The sequence below is a fragment of the Azolla caroliniana genome, unplaced genomic scaffold, assembly GCF_043228905.1.
Source record: "Azolla caroliniana isolate FFs.n. ecotype wild unplaced genomic scaffold, voAzoCaro1.0.p SCAF_13, whole genome shotgun sequence".
Classification (NCBI taxonomy): Eukaryota; Viridiplantae; Streptophyta; class Polypodiopsida; order Salviniales; family Salviniaceae; genus Azolla; species Azolla caroliniana.
The window spans coordinates 9,910,342-9,915,603 of NW_028230448.1; positions in this window are offsets into that span (position 1 = coordinate 9,910,342).

The following is a 5,262-nucleotide window of genomic DNA, read 5'->3' on the forward strand; positions in this document are numbered from 1 at the left end:
ACAAAGGTCATATAACTTTCTCATCAAATACACCTTGTTTGCTGCAATCTCCTTCTCATAGATATTGCATAGTTTTTTCCAAAGTTCTTCGGAGTTTTGGCTATCTAAAACAGTAAAGTAGACACTATCCGCCAAGTGCAGTCTTATAGTGGACATAGTCAAGGCATCAAGTTCCTCCCAATCATCATCATCCATGTCATTCGGTTTCTTCGCTTTCCCGCCGGGGGGCCTAGTTTGCTTTCTTTGAACCAATACATCATGCATCTGATTCTTCCACAAAGCAAAATTAGATCCATCGAATTTCCGGATCTCAATATGATCTTTTCCCAAAATTGAATAGTTCTTACTTGAACTATTACGAGCAACATAAGTGCTACTAGATACATCCAACATTTGAGACTCCATAGGAGTGAACGACAATATCAAGCAATGATTGGGCAACAAAAAACTAGTAACCAACTAGCTTATGGCAAACTGTCAAAGATTGATACCCAATATTTCGTGCAACGCGCACCACTGGAAGAATACAACTTCCAAAATATCAACAGTGAACTGTCAAAGAGGGCTGATACCACTCTTGCATATAACAAGCACCACTTCAAGACATATAATTTCCAAAATGTCAACAATATTGGCTAACATACATCTCCCAATCACAAATTGTAGGCAACTGTTATGTTATACATTCACGTTGACCCCAAATTTCTCTTCCAAATGTAGCAACGACATTGACTCAGATACATCTCCCGAACCACAAACTGTAGGCATCGGCTTTGCTATGCATTCACATTAACCCCAAATCTCTCTTGCAAATGTGGTAGGGGTCTCTCCCACCACAGCTTATTTCCACCCAAGAAATGTTTCGGATATGATGGATAATTAGAGAGTTTAACTAAGGGAAATACCTGTGAATAGCATGTTCCTTTCTTCAATGTCGATGATGCTAGAGACCAACAGTAGGTAGATGCTTCAGCGGAGCCCGATACTCCTACGCCGCTACGAGTCTCAAACGCTTGTTGTTTCCGACTCCAAATCTTCCCTCGTTGTCTCTCTTGCTCTGATACCACTGATGACAATCAATAGAGCATATTGTCTCTTGATTTTGTGCTCTATTGATTGTCATCACAAGAGACGACGAGAGACCGGGGCCGACAAATGATAGATATTGGGATGACGACTACAGAAGAGATGATTGAGACAGATATGAGCATGATTGAGACAGATATGAGCATGATTGCTCACCCCGATACGATAGACGGCCATTTACCAATAAAAGAGGGGGATTCGTAGGATCAACGACAGATGGAAGATAATCGGCCAAACACTTGCCGACCTCAACCACATAACAAACGGAGGGACGATTGTCGATGGCCTCGACAAGCGAGGCCGTTCCAATGCAACTCTTGGGCACAATCGAATAGATAGTAAGCCCAGCCACAGCTGGCGCAAATGGAAAGAGGGTAGTCAGGATCGGCAAACCTCATATGTTATAACTGTCAAAAACCTGTCCATTACACGAATCGATGCCCGGAGGGGGTCTGTGGTAAAGACCCAACCGTAAACATGATCACGGCCAAGGTACAGTAGGTGACCACCCGCAGTAAAACAAAGCAGTTCAAGTGGGATGCTCAGGACGAAATCTGAAAAGCGCCGAAGTTCTGGTTCAAATAAGCCAACAGTGTGAATGCCAATCATATGCAAAACGAGATGCAAAACATTACAATCGGCAAACCCCAATCGCAACAACAACACTGGATGGATGGCCGATGAACCGATCGGAGGAGGAGAAGACCCTTTTAATATAATAAACGATTTACAGTTTCCCTCACTCTCTCTATCTCTTGTCTCTCTATTGTCTTCTCAACATGGTATCAGAGCGTTAGGCTCTCTCCAACCACCTTCCTCTTTCCTTTCCTCCTCATTCATAGACGGTGCTCTTGCCATTAGTTGATCCGGACAACTATGGCACAACACGCACATGGCACACCTATTTCTACACCTAATCCATCTACCCCGTCACTCGGTTCGATATGGGCCCAGGTTCTTCAACAACGCAAGACACTACTCCGCTTGCCCCCACCACTACGAGAAGTTACAATCTTGACAAACTCACATGCCCCAACTACCTTACATGGGCCACACAGATGACACTGATGCTCAAACGAACTGACATGTGGAATGTGGTGAGTGGCACAACTCAACCCACCGAAACCAATAACACTGAATGCATGGCAAAAGATCTCCAAGCCCAAGTAGAACTCATGTTCCACCTTGGAGACCCGCAAGTGCAAATGGTCCAACGTTGCAACACCTTAGTGGAAATTTGGAAAATACTCTGAAGCATTTATCATCATGAAGATTTGATCACCCAAGTCGCATCGCTCAAAAAGCTCCTCGTTTCCTCCGTCACAGAAAACCAAGAAATCACCAAATTTCTTGATGAATGGCACATCTTACTCGACAATGCTCTCCTCTCGGGACTGCAATTGGATTCAAATCTCCAAGCCATGTTACTCCTAGAGGCATTGCCCTCCTTTGGCGACCGTTTATAACCACTCAAGCAACAATGGCAGGCCTCACGGTCGGATCTCTTATGGCACGCATCCACCAAGAAGAAATCATGTGAAATGGTGCTCATCACTCAAATGCAACTTTTTCAACACCGTCGACGCAATATGTGCAACGACAACCTAACTTCAACAGGGGTCCGTCCTTTCGAAGGAACAACAACAACTCGTGACCTGCCATCACTTCAACAAAAGTTTGTACATATTGTGGACGCCATGGACATCTTGAACGTGAGTGCCGCACCAAGCGCCGTGAACAACTGAACCAACCACAACAACATGGACGACGTCCTAGACCACACCTCCAACAACTAAATGTGCCCAAAGTTGGCCAATATGGTATGGAAACATTACAACTCTTTACATCATTACTAATAGTTCCGACTGTCTTTCACACACCACGGATATATCCGAATGGGTACTCGACACTGGTGCAACTCACCACATGACACCACAAAAGCATTAGCTCCGCGACTACAAGCATCTTTCAAGTACCATGCACATCAACCTCAGGAACAACCAATTCCTCACAGCCATTGGTGTTGGGAATCTTCACGTCACTCTACCAAGTGGAGCAAACGTCAACATCTACAATGTGTATCACATCCCGAGTCTTAGCCGGAATATACTTTTGGTTACAACGGCTACCTCAAGTGGATCTTCCATTGAGTTCTTCCATGACTCATGTATTATTCACTTCAAGCTCCCCAATGGACAATTTGAAATTATAAAATTACCTCAAAAGGACCATTTGTATCCGTTAGCGATATCTATGTCTAATCCTCAATTTGTAATTGGTCACACCTCCATCCATTCTCTTCACATGGCTAAAGCTGTGTCCACCCTTGTGTGGCACTATAGGTTTGGTCCCATAAATAGTGTCACACTACATCGCATGGTGAAAGATAAGCTTTGTGTCGGCTTTCCATCCTATCTAAACCCAATAGAATTGTGTGAAGGTTTCATTTTAGGAAAATCTAGCCACAAAAGTCACCAAACATCACTTAAAAAATCCACACAATTGAACCAACTAGTGCATAGTGACCTTTGTGGACCCATGGAAACGAGCTCACTCTCGAGCTCCCATTATTTTCTCACCTTCATTGATGATTTTAGCAGGTATACAACCGTGTACTTCCTCAAGAAAAAGTCTAAAGTACTCACATACTTCAAAGAGTATTGCAACCTCGTAATCCATCAACATGAGCTCCCAATCCAAGCACTTTGTTCCGACAATGGTGGAGAATATGGCTCAAATGTGTTTGAGGCGTTTTGTAAAGACGAAGGCATCCAACAACAATTCACAGTTCCATACACACCTCAACAAAATGGTGTGTCCAAACAGAAGAATCAAACCCTCGTTGGTGCAACTAGAGCCATGCTCCTTACGGCGGGACTACCAATAACCTATTGGGAAGAGGCAGTTGCGACAACATGTTATGTGCAAAATCGAGTTTTGCATGCCAACGACCCCAAAACTACACCATATTTTCATTGGTTCGGTAAGCTACCTAACGTTCAACATCTACGAATCTTTGGATGTGTAGCGTACCCAATGAAAGTGTTGGACCTAAGAAAGAAGTTGGACCCAACAAGCACGTGAATGATCTTTGTGGGCTACGGTGACCGATTTGGCGTCAAAGCATATCGATTGTATGAACCGGAGCAACGAAAATTTAACTTCAATGAAACCTCTCTCATTAGTCTCGAACAAGAAAGCCGCAACCCCATAACACCATTAACCCCATCATCCACCACACCAACTATTCCACTCTCTACTCTAAAAAGACACCCTCAAGTTGAATGGGAAGAATTCTCACAACTCACCCCACTCCCACCACAAACTCCCACTCCAATTGTCCCAACAACAACCACAACACCACCAACGTTACATACCCCCACATCTGCAACACCAAAAGCCCCTCCTTAGTCCTTTGGACAAAAAACCAAATCCCTTTTATTCCTTACTTCTACAAATTCATCATCCCCTAATACCACCATAAGCAAACAATCGACCCCTAGTAGACCACTACATACAATTATACCAATAAAATCTACCCATCAACCTTCTCTCCTAGGACCAATCCCCAAGGTTCGTCCTCCCAAAGCTTTGAAAATTTGATCTTTGAAGGAGATCTATGAACAAACAAACCTCACTTCTATAAAACTAGAAAAGCATATCCATCCATCACTAGACTCCACTATATTTGATCCCTTAGATATATTCTACCAACAAATGATCCAAGATCCATCCTCCGACCATGATCTTCAATTACTAAATCTTGAATCTTTTGATGATTTTAATATACAGGAAGCACTCTCGAGAACTGAAGTGACTTCATGGCATGAAGCCATGGACTCGGAGTACCAATCTCTCATGGAGAATGGTACATGGCAACTAGTACCACAACTGCCAGATCGAAAATTGGTATCGTGCAAGTGGCTCCTCCGGAAGAAGTTTAATGCAGATGGCTCGATCTCACGTTACAAAGCTCGACTTATGGCGCGAGGATTTTCAGAAGTACCTGGCATGGAGTATAACGAGACCTTCTCTCCCGTCCTCTGGAAGACCTCATTCCGAGCGTTACTCGCCATTGTTGCGCAACTTCATCTCCTCGTCCATCAAATGGATGTTCGGACAACATTTCTACATGGAAACCTACATGAAGAGATCTATATGGAGCAACCACCTGGT